Source organism: Ranitomeya imitator, chromosome 3, assembly GCF_032444005.1.
Source record: "Ranitomeya imitator isolate aRanImi1 chromosome 3, aRanImi1.pri, whole genome shotgun sequence".
NCBI lineage: Eukaryota > Metazoa > Chordata > Amphibia > Anura > Dendrobatidae > Ranitomeya > Ranitomeya imitator.
In genome coordinates, this window is record NC_091284.1 from 116,816,091 (window position 1) to 116,828,503 (window position 12,413).

Sequence of the window (12,413 nt, forward strand, 5' to 3'; positions counted from 1 at the left end):
AGTAAACTTCATTGATATTGCACAAAATTACCTGATAGACAGATATCCAGGAGCACACCACACCCAACGCGCGTTTCGTCACCCCTGGTAAATTATCTTTTACAGTGTGGCTTCTTTGATGTACATTAAATTTCTGATTGACTACCTATATTATGCACTACTAAATTACTACTACTTTAAATGTATTAATGTTTTTTTTTTCTACTCTGTTTAATAAAGATCTGTTTTTATATGTGGCCTTTGTTTAAAGCTTTTTTTATTGGTATATTTATTACTTATATTTTATGGCTCATCTATTGGGATAAATGTTTAGGTGTTTATTATAATAATTATCTGCAATATCATTAGTATGTTTATTTTGTGCTTGAGCTTTAATTAACCTGATTACATCTATTTTAGATCTACACTTATTTTCAGAGTTGCTTCCCAGCAGCCACAATAGCGTTTCTTGAGAATAGAATTGTTGGCTTTGGCTTTTAATCCTTATCTTTTCATATGTTTATATAATTGTGTTATTTGTAGTTTTCAGCCATGGTGAGTGATTTCACAGAGTGTAATTTAAAGGAAAGCTGAGAATAAAACAGAGGCTAAGAGTTATGGATTATATTTCATAATAAAGCACTCTGAAGGATATCCGCTCAAACATACATTTGGCTCCGTGGTGCTGGTTTCAAGTGAACTAGAAAACCAGACTCAGCACACAGCAGTCTATTAATAGAGAACTGTCAGAGCGCTGCGTCTTCCTATATTGCAGGCTTCTTCAAGTAGTAACTTAATTATTCAAAGTGCAAATTATTTATATGTGACTCTATTGCTACAATTGAACTGCTTAGCATTATTATTATTATCATTAGCCGCTTAACATTTGTTCTTATGTCTCCAGTGGAGCAGGTTTGGAAGATCAATATCAGATAATACTTAAGGCATTTAGGGTGATACCTGCCGTTATGGACTTTATTCTACAAATTAAGTCTATTTCAGTATTACTTTTGCATGTGTATTTTGTGCAATGCTAGCATATCAAAACATGAAGTACTTTTAGAAAGGGTTCACATTAGATGTAGGTTGGATGAACTTCAGTAGGATTGGTTGATTATCTAATGTGTATATGTGAGTCTTACCAATTTTCTGAAAGATGTTATGGAGAAAAAGGATGAAGAATGTTGAATTTCAATATGCTAAATAAAAATGAGTGAATCAATTTGCATGACCTTGGTTAAACAGCAATGTCAGAAATCCATGGTCGCTGGACTGGGGCACTGTGACCCACCTCTTATCTGCAGCATCCCCAGTGCCTCCTCTGATATGTTGGCCAAGCACAACATCACCACACATGTAATACTTTGCGCTGAGCCTACTAATCAGAAGAGGTGCCAGGGATACTGATAGGTAGGAGGTGGTTCACAGGACTCCCAACTAGCGGCCATAGACTACTGACGTAGCTGGTGATTACAGTCCTGCAAATCCAAATCAATTCACTCATCTATAATGTTCAATCTTTTGTTCTAGTGGAAAGTTGACCAATGTTCAAGGAGTATGAGTATTATCCCACTTTCACCACATAGCTCAAGATAGCATCCACCCCAAAATTCTTAAGGAAATCCAGTTTGTGATTGCTGCTTCTCTAGCCATTGATATACAGGATATATAGATTGGATTATTGAGAAAAGCCGATAACTGCAGACCAGTCATATTGACATTTGTGTTCACAAATATAATGGAAACTCTCCTAAGAAAAGCTTCAGGAAGAGGAAAGGGTGGCACTCTGACTCATGTAAGTATCTTGTATAAACATTTATTATTACAGCACTTTATACAACATGGAGCTGGGGAAGGTAATCCTTCAGGATGATGGCCTAGCGCTTCAACAGGTCCAGTTATTGGAGTACGTTTGTCAAGGAGTTACCATGACAGAGCAGTGCCAGAAGACCGCAGCAACTGATGGCTCCTGCTTCACCGCTGAGAAGAAGCATTTCTCCGGTGTAATAAATGTCTTTGTTTAATCGGCCATGTGGAAATCCGTGCATTTAGCAGTGCTCGGTTAGCCACTCCTCTCTCCTATGAAAGCTAGGCCTTCTTGCCAGATCCTTGTCTGAGTTAGCACTTGCTAGATAGACCTGGAGAGTGAGGAGCTGGTGTCTGGAGAGCTGGAGGAGTTTATTGTGCGACTGTTGCTTGGTTTGTAAGCTTGGAAATTCCTCATCCCTACCTGCTTTATTTTCTTCCCCCGCCCTTCACACCCTGTTGAATACCTCTGTTATTTGTGAGAGTAGATTTGTGTGAGTGAAATTTTCTTTTACCCTTGTCTTTGTTCCCCTGTCTGTTGGGTTGGTGTACTGCGGTATACAGTAGCTCCTCTGTTCCGCGGGTGGGGGAAGGTGACAGACGCAGGGTTGCAGCTAGGAGACAGGGCAAGGGTGGAAGCCTCGGCATCCTCACCATCTCAGGTATCCTCGGGAACAGAGCGAGTTAGGGTGGCCCCTAGTGCTAGGACCAGGAAAGGTGCCCCTTGTCCCAGTTTACAAGCCAGTCCTATTGTGACAGCTTCACTAGTCCAGCCCATCGGTGCCCCTGTCATATGACCGCGGGGCGCCAATGGGTTGGCATGACAACCCGGAGTCTGCAGGAGACCCCCATGGTTGTCAATGCTTATCTGCTATGAACACCATCCCGTGGCCGGCCCTCATGACAGCTTATCAATGCTGCTACACATAGCAAGCCTGAAGCTCTGCTAAAAAAAGTTTTAAAAAATATTTTTTTAAATTTTAAAAATATAAAAGTTCAAATCACAACCCTTTTGCCCCATTCAAAATAAAACAATAAAAAATACACATATTTGGTATCGCCAAGTTCAGAAAGGCCCGATCTATCAAAATATTTGTAAAAATTAATCCGATCTGTAAACGGCGTAACAAGAAAAAAATTAAAAACAGCAGAATTACATTTTTTGGGTCACCAGAACCTTGCAATAAAATACAATAACAGGTGAGCAAAACATTTTATCTTCCCTAAAATGACATCAATGCAAATGTCAGCTCGGTGCGCAAAAAAATAAGTCCTCACCCAGCCACAGATTCCAAAAAATGGACACACTATGGGTCTAGGAAAGTGGTGAAATTTTTTTTTTTACTAACTTTGGATTTTTATTTCACCACTTACGGTAAATAAAAAAACAACCTACACATGCTTGATATCTGCAAAATTGTAATGACATGGAGAATCATAATTGCATGTCAGTTTTAGCATTTAGTGAACATGGTAAAATAAAACAAAAAAAAATTTGTGAAATCTCACTTTTTTTTGCAATTTCACTGCACTTGGATTTTTTCAGGTTTTCCAGTACATTATATGATAAAATCAATGGTGTTTTTCAAAAGTACAACTCATCCCGCAAAAACAAATCTTCAGACGGCATTATTGGTGGACAAATAAAAAAGTTATGGCTCTGGGAAGAAGGGGGACCAAAAACGAAAAATGGCCAAGGGGTGAAGGAGTAAAAGATAGATATTATGGCTATGGGGTAGTCGTGTGCATTCTGAAGAAATACTAGTTACGCCACACAGCTCTGTTTTTGGCTCTCTTCTCTTTCAATATATTAGTGACAATGGAGAAGTTTTGGTAGTTAAGATTTGCCAATGACATAAAAATGTATAATAGAGTTATTATTCCTCTAGGTGTCGGTAATACTTAGAACAATTTTGCATTACTGGATAGATAGCCACAAACAATGGAAAAATTAGTTTAGTGAATCCAAATGTGAAATAATCCACTTAGGAAGAGGAATCCTCTGATGGTTGTAATGGTGTTTTTGTTAGGACATTACAAGAGAGTAATTTAGGCATACTGATTATAACAACTTTGAAATGAGTCAACAATGTTGCTAGGCAGGTTGGAAAGCAAGTCAAATGCTTTGCTCCAAATCAAGAGTTAAAATCAGTAGAAAGATGGAGATTATGATCGCATTGTACAGAACTATAGTGAGACCACATCTAAAATTCTATGTTCAGCTCTGGAGACCTCACCTTAAAGGTACCTTCACACTGAGCAACTTTAGAACGAGAATGACAGCGATCCGTGATGTTGCAGCATCCTGAATAGCGATCGCGTTGTGTTTGACACGCAGCAGCGATCAGGATCCTGCTGTGACATCGCTGGTCGTAGCTAGAAGTCCGGAACTTTATTTGGTCATCAGGTTGGCGTGATTCGTCATGTTTGACAGCAAAAGCAATGATGCCTGCAATGTTGTTTCATGGAGCTAATGGAGCGCCCCCAGACACAGGGCCACAAGTCACTCAGTACCGGTCCTTTCTGCTCGGTTCCGGGGTTGTCACGGTGGCTGGACCGGTCGTGACCATGCTAAGGGGCGTCCAATAAAGGTTGTAGTACAGTCTATCAGAGGTTCGTGACGCGTGTTCGGTCAGGGTGACCGACGCTACGGTGGGGTCCGCTGGGGTGATGGAATGGCAGCTGGATGGTATACCTTCCCACAGGTGAAGTATGTCCCCAGGGCTTCCCAGTGATGTGTAGATGGCGATGGTGTGAGGTGCAGGCAATAACAAGGACACAAGGTTGCAGTCTCTTTACCTCTTTACTGAAGGCTTCAATATCCTCAATCTAGAGCACGTTCAACCGGGCTATCAGAGACCGGCCGGTCCGATGGGCACATCCAGAGTTTCCCTCGCAGATGGAAATCGTTGCCTACCAATAGCGCCTGTGTGTTGTAGTCCTACCCTGCTGAGCATTCGGAATAGTCCTCACAACTGCTGCTCTCGTTCGTTCGTTCTCTACAGCTTGTTCTCTCGTTCTTTGGTCCAGATGTTACTAGTTTCTAACGTCCCCCAGATATGTTATGGCTAGGATGCCACCCGTATGACAGGAAGGCTTGGAGGTCTTCCGGGACCCTAGAGACGCCCCTCTCCCAATGTTGCCCCCTATGTCTTCGTAGATGTAGAAGGTAGACAGCCAACCTATGATTAACTGTCCAGCGGAATTTGAAGTAAGGCCTGAAGTCAGTTACTCCTACGGTGATCCAGCCACCGACTACGCGCCTCAGTAAGATGTTGCCTTCCTCTCTCGGCACGACTCTTACTGGCTCTCCTTTGGGCTGATCTCGTTTACACGTTTACACAATATCCTTCCCTTTGTGTCTCTTTCTTAGGATACCGCCGCAGGGCGTGCAGGCGTGGTTCTGTTACGTTCTGTTCTGTTCGCTAGGCACCTGCCAGGTTCCCACGCCTGACAGGGACCCCCCTGTGCCTTCTCCCTGCAACACCCCCTGCCACGGGATGTTGCCTGGTTCCAACCCAGTCAGCTTCTGACTAACTTCCTCCCCAGCCCCTAGTTTTACCAGTGTGAGGAGTGGCCCAATAAATAAAGCCTTTTTCTCCCCCTAGTGGCCGGAGTGTGAAGTGTAATGTGTTCTAGTGATACCTGGTCAGGAGAACTCCTTAGTGCCATCAGACGTACCGCTGCTCCCCTTAGTGGCAGAGCGCTATACTGCAACGACCGGGTCTCTGGGGCGCTGCACTCACCCCCCCCCCCCCCCCACCCGGTTAAATTTAGTACTCCTGGACTGGGAAGAAGAACAACAATATAATGCAGTGAAAGACATACAAAATTTTTGAATGCTAAGAACAAGTAAATAGAAAAGGTGCTTCCCTTTATGGGAGGTGAGGACTGTTATGAAAGGCAATTCAGTACTACAATGGACATAGCGGTCAGAGCACATACAGTGATCTGACAATAACCCAAAATCATAGAACGAGCTCTGAGACGTGGGAACTCTGCAGACCGCAATCCCTAATCCTCTCCAAACAACACTAGAGGCAGCCGTGGATTGCGCCTAACACTGCCTATGCAACTCGGCACAGCCTGAGAAACTAACTAGTCTGAAGATAGAAAATAAGCCTACCTTGCCTCAGAGAAATACCCCAAAGGAAAAGGCAGCCCCCCATATATAATGACTGTGAGTAAGATGAAAAGGCAAACGTAGAGATGAAATAGATTCAGCAAAGTGAGGCCCGACTTTCTTAACAGATCGAGGATAGAAAAGGTAACTTTGCGGTCTACACAAAACCCTAAAGAAAACCACGCAAAGGGGGCAAAAAGACCCTCCGTACCGAACTAATGGCACGGAGGTACACCCTTTGCGTCCCAGAGCTTCCAGCAACAAATTAGACAAGCTGGACAGAAAAAATAGCAAACAAATAGCAAAGAAGAACTTAGCTATGCAGAGCAGCAGGCCACAGGAATGATCCAGGGAAAAGCAAGTCCAACACTGGAACATTGACAGGAAGCCAGGGTCAAAGCATTAGGTGGAGTTAAGTAGAGAAGCACCTAACGACCTCACCAGATCACCTGAGGGAGGAAACTCAGAAGCCGCAGTACCACTTCCCTCCACCAACAGAAGCTCACAGAGAGAATCAGCCGAAGTACCACTTGTGACCACAGGAGGGAGCTCTGCCACAGAATTCACAACAGTACCCCCCCTTTGAGGAGGGGTCACCGAACCCTCACCAGAGCCCCCAGGCCGACCAGGATGAGCCACATGAAAGGCACGAACAAGATCGGGAGCATGGACATCAGAGGCAAAAACCCAGGAATTATCTTCCTGAGCATAACCCTTCCATTTAACCAGATACTGGAGTTTCCGTCTAGAAGCACGAGAATCCAAAATCTTCTCCACAATATACTCCAATTCCCCCTCCACCAAAACCGGGGCAGGAGGATCAACAGATGGAACCATAGGTGCCACGTATCTCCGCAACAATGACCTATGGAATACGTTATGTATGGAAAAAGAATCTGGAAGGGTCAGACGAAAAGACACAGGATTAAGAACCTCAGAAATCCTATACGGACCAATGAAACGATGTTTAAACTTAGGAGAGGAAACCTTCATAGGAATATGACGAGAAGATAACCAAACCAGATCCCCAACACGAAGTCGGGGACCCACACGGCGTCTGCGATTAGCGAAACGTTGAGCCTTCTCCTGGGACAAGGTCAAATTGTCCACTACATGAGTCCAAATCTGCTGCAACCTGTCCACCACAGTATCCACACCAGGACAGTCCGAAGACTCAACTTGTCCTGAAGAGAAACGAGGATGGAACCCAGAATTGCAGAAAAATGGCGAAACCAAGGTAGCCGAGCTGGCCTGATTATTAAGGGCGAACTCAGCCAAAGGCAAAAAGGACACCCAGTCATCCTGATCGGCAGAAACAAAGCATCTCAGATATGTTTCCAAGGTCTGATTGGTTCGTTCGGTCTGGCCATTAGTCTGAGGATGGAAAGCCGAGGAAAAAGACAAGTCAATGCCCATCCTACCACAAAAGGCTCGCCAAAACCTTGAAACAAACTGGGAACCTCTGTCAGAAACGATATTCTCTGGAATGCCATGTAAACGAACCACATGCTGGAAGAACAATGGCACCAAATCAGAGGAGGAAGGCAATTTAGACAAGGGTACCAGATGGACCATCTTAGAAAAGCGATCACAGACCACCCAAATGACTGACATCTTTTGAGAAACGGGAAGATCAGAAATAAAATCCATAGAGATAAGTGTACAAGGCCTCTTCGGGACCGGCAAGGGCAAAAGCAACCCACTGGCACGAGAACAGCAGGGCTTAGCCCTAGCACAAATCCCACAGGACTGCACAAAAACACGCACATCCCGCGACAGAGACGGCCACCAAAAGGATCTAGCCACCAACTCTCTGGTACCAAAGATTCCAGGATGACCAGCCAACACCGAACAATGAACCTCAGAGATAACTTTATTGGTCCACCTATCAGGGACAAACAGTCTCTCCGCTGGACAACGATCAGGTTTATTAGCCTGAAATTTTTGCAGCACCCGCCGCAAATCAGGGGAGATGGCAGACACAATTACTCCTTCCTTGAGGATACCCGCCGGCTCAGACAAACTCGGAGAGTCGGGCACAAAACTCCTAGACAGAGCATCCGCCTTCACATTTTTAGAGCCCGGAAGGTACGAAATCACAAAGTCAAAACGGGCAAAAAACAGCGACCAACGAGCCTGTCTAGGATTCAACCGCTTAGCAGACTCAAGATAAGTCAAGTTCTTATGATCAGTCAATACCACCACGCGATGCTTAGCTCCTTCAAGCCAATGACGCCACTCCTCGAATGCCCACTTCATGGCCAGCAACTCTCGGTTGCCCACATCATAATTTCGCTCAGCAGGCGAAAACTTCCTGGAAAAAAAAGCGCATGGTTTCATCACTGAGCAATCAAAACCTCTCTGCGACAAAACAGCCCCTGCTCCAATCTCAGAAGCATCAACCTCGACCTGGAACGGAAGAGAAACATCTGGTTGACACAACACAGGGGCAGAAGAAAAACGACGCTTCAAGTCTTGAAAAGCTTCCACAGCAGCAGAAGACCATTTGACCAAATCAGCACCCTTCTTGGTCAAATCGGTCAATGGTTTGGCAATACTAGAAAAATTGCAGATGAAGCGACGATAAAAATTAGCAAAGCCCAGGAACTTTTGCAGACTTTTCAGAGATGTCGGCTGAGTCCAATCATGGATGGCTTGGACCTTAACAGGATCCATCTCGATAGTAGAAGGGGAAAAGATGAACCCCAAAAATGAAACCTTCTGCACACCAAAGAGACACTTTGATCCCTTCACAAACAAAGAATTAGCACGCAGGACCGGAAAAACTGTTCTGACCTGCTTCACATGAGACTCCCAATCATCCGAGAAGATCAAAATGTCATCCAAGTACACAATCAGGAATTTATCCAGGTACTCTCGGAAGATGTCATGCATAAAGGACTGAAACACTGATGGAGCATTGGCAAGTCCGAATGGCATCACTAGATACTCAAAATGACCCTCGGGCGTATTAAATGCAGTTTTCCATTCATCTCCTTGCCTGATTCGCACCAGATTATACGCACCACGAAGATCTATCTTGGTGAACCAACTAGCCCCCTTAATCCGAGCAAACAAATCAGATAACAATGGCAAGGGGTACTGAAATTTAACCGTGATCTTATTTAGAAGGCGGTAATCTATACAAGGTCTCAGCGAACCATCCTTCTTGGCTACAAAAAAGAACCCTGCTCCTAATGGTGACGATGACGGGCGAATATGCCCCTTCTCCAGGGATTCCTTCACATAACTGCGCATAGCGGCGTGCTCAGGCACGGATATATTAAACAGTCGACCTTTTGGGAATTTACTACCAGGAATCAAATTGGTTTCTTGGTGGTGTGTGAACATGATCATACAGACTTGTTCACTGTGCAAGTAGCCCATGTGTTCCTGTTTCCATAATTGTTCTCTTGTGTCTACAAGACTGGGGAGTTCCACCACTCCTCTTGGGCTATCTGCACAAAAGCTGTTCTACCCTGTATGCACACATGGATTTTTCCTCTCTGAACCCTGTTCACACAGGTTATATACAGATGATCAGGTTTTTAAATACATCAGATAGGGATTGCATACATTAGTTAGGACTGCTCTGATAAGGGTATACCGTGAAGATTGGTAGAGCAGCTTAGTATACATTTTTTGCAAAAAACGTATCAACCAAATACCCTGTTTTTTACATCTTTTACTAGCACTTGCGGATTACTGCAACATTTTTTCAAACTGAGTGTTTTTGGTTTTACTATTCTCTTTTGTGTCTTCAGGTTCTTGGTGGTGTGTGAACATGATCATACAGACTTGTTCACTGTGCAAGTAGCCCATGTGTTCCTGTTTCCATAATTGTTCTCTTGTGTCTACAAGACTGGGGAGTTCCACCACTCCTCTTGGGCTATCTGCACAAAAGCTGTTCTACCCTGTATGCACACATGGATTTTTCCTCTCTGAACCCTGTTCACACAGGTTATATACAGATGATCAGGTTTTTAAATACATCAGATAGGGATTGCATACATTAGTTAGGACTGCTCTGATAAGGGTATACCGTGAAGATTGGTAGAGCAGCTTAGTATACATTTTTTGCAAAAAACGTATCAACCAAATACCCTGTTTTTTACATCTTTTACTACCACTTGCGGATTACTGCAACATTTTTTCAAACTGAGTGTTTTTGGTTTTACTATTCTCTTTTGTGTCTTCAGGTTTCTTGGTGGTGTGTGAACATGATCATACAGACTTGTTCACTGTGCAAGTAGCCCATGTGTTCCTGTTTCCATAATTGTTCTCTTGTGTCTACAAGACTGGGGAGTTCCACCACTCCTCTTGGGCTATCTGCACAAAAGCTGTTCTACCCTGTATGCACACATGGATTTTTCCTCTCTGAACCCTGTTCACACAGGTTATATACAGATGATCAGGTTTTTAAATACATCAGATAGGGATTGCATACATTAGTTAGGACTGCTCTGATAAGGGTATACCGTGAAGATTGGTAGAGCAGCTTAGTATACATTTTTTGCAAAAAACGTATCAACCAAATACCCTGTTTTTTACATCTTTTACTAGCACTTGCGGATTACTGCAACATTTTTTCAAACTGAGTGTTTTTGGTTTTACTATTCTCTTTTGTGTCTTCAGGTTTCTTGGTGGTGTGTGAACATGATCATACAGACTTGTTCACTGTGCAAGTAGCCCATGTGTTCCTGTTTCCATAATTGTTCTCTTGTGTCTACAAGACTGGGGAGTTCCACCACTCCTCTTGGGCTATCTGCACAAAAGCTGTTCTATCCTGTATGCACACATGGATTTTTCCTCTCTGAACCCTGTTCACACAGGTTATATACAGATGATCAGGTTTTTAAATACATCAGATAGGGATTGCATACATTAGTTAGGACTGCTCTGATAAGGGTATACCGTGAAGATTGGTAGAGCAGCTTAGTATACATTTTTTGCAAAAAACGTATCAACCAAATACCCTGTTTTTTACATCTTTTACTAGCACTTGCGGATTACTGCAACATTTTTTCAAACTGAGTGTTTTTGGTTTTACTATTCTCTTTTGTGTCTTCAGGAATCAAATTGATAGCACAATCACAATCCCTATGCGGAGGTAGGGCATCGGACTTGGGCTCATCAAATACATCCCGGTAATCAGACAAGAACTCTGGAACCTCAGAAGGGGTGGATGACGAAATTGACAGAAATGGAACATCACCATGTACCCCCTGACAACCCCAGCTGGACACCGACATGGATTTCCAATCTAATACTGGATTATGGGCTTGTAGCCATGGCAACCCCAACACGACCACATCATGCAGATTATGCAACACCAGAAAGCGAATAACCTCCTGATGTGCAGGAGCCATGCACATGGTCAGCTGGGTCCAGTATTGAGGCTTATTCTTGGCCAAAGGCGTGGCATCAATTCCTCTCAATGGAATAGGACACTGCAAGGGCTCTAAGAGAAACCCACAACGCTTAGCATACTCCAAGTCCATCAAATTCAGGGCAGCGCCTGAATCCACAAATGCCATGACAGAATACGATGACAAAGAGCAGATCAAGGTAACGGACAGAAGAAATTTTGACTGTACCGTACCAATGGTGGCAGACCTAGCGAACCGCTTAGTGCGCTTAGGACAATCAGAGATAGCATGAGTGGAATCACCACAGTAGAAACACAGCCCATTCAGACGTCTGTGTTCTTGCCGTTTAACTCTGGTCAAAATCCTATCGCACTGCATAGGCTCAGGTTTAAGCTCAGGTAATACCGCCAAATGGTGCACAGATTTACGCTCACGCAAGCGTCGACCGATCTGAATGGCCAAAGACATAGACTCATTCAAACCAGCAGGTATAGGAAATCCCACCATGACATCCTTAAGGGCTTCAGAGAGACCCTTTCTGAACATAGCTGCCAGCGCAGATTCATTCCATTGAGTGAGCACGGACCACTTTCTAAATTTCTGACAATATACCTCTATCTCATCCTGACCCTGACAAAGAGCCAGCAAATTTTTCTCTGCCTGATCCACTAAATTAGGTTCATCGTACAGCAATCCGAGCGCCAGGAAAAACACATCGATATTACTCAATGCAGGATCTCCTGGCGCAAGAGAAAATGCCCAGTCCTGAGGGTCGCCGCGCAAAAAAGAAATAACAATCAAAACCTGTTGAACTGGATCACCAGAGGAGCGAGGTTTCAAGGCCAGAAATAATTTACAATTATTTTTGAAACTCAGAAACTTAGTTCTATCTCCAAAAAACAAATCAGGAATAGGAATTCTTGGTTCCAACATAGCTTTCTGATCAATAGTGTCTTGAATCTTTTGTACTCTTGCCGAGAGCTGATCCACAAATGAAGACAGACTTCTAATGTCCATCGCTACACCTGTGTACTGAACCACCCAAATGTCTAGGGGAAAAAAAAGGCAAAACACAGTGCAAAGAAAAAAAAATGGTCTCAGAACTTCTTTTTTCCCTCTATTGAGAATCATTAGTA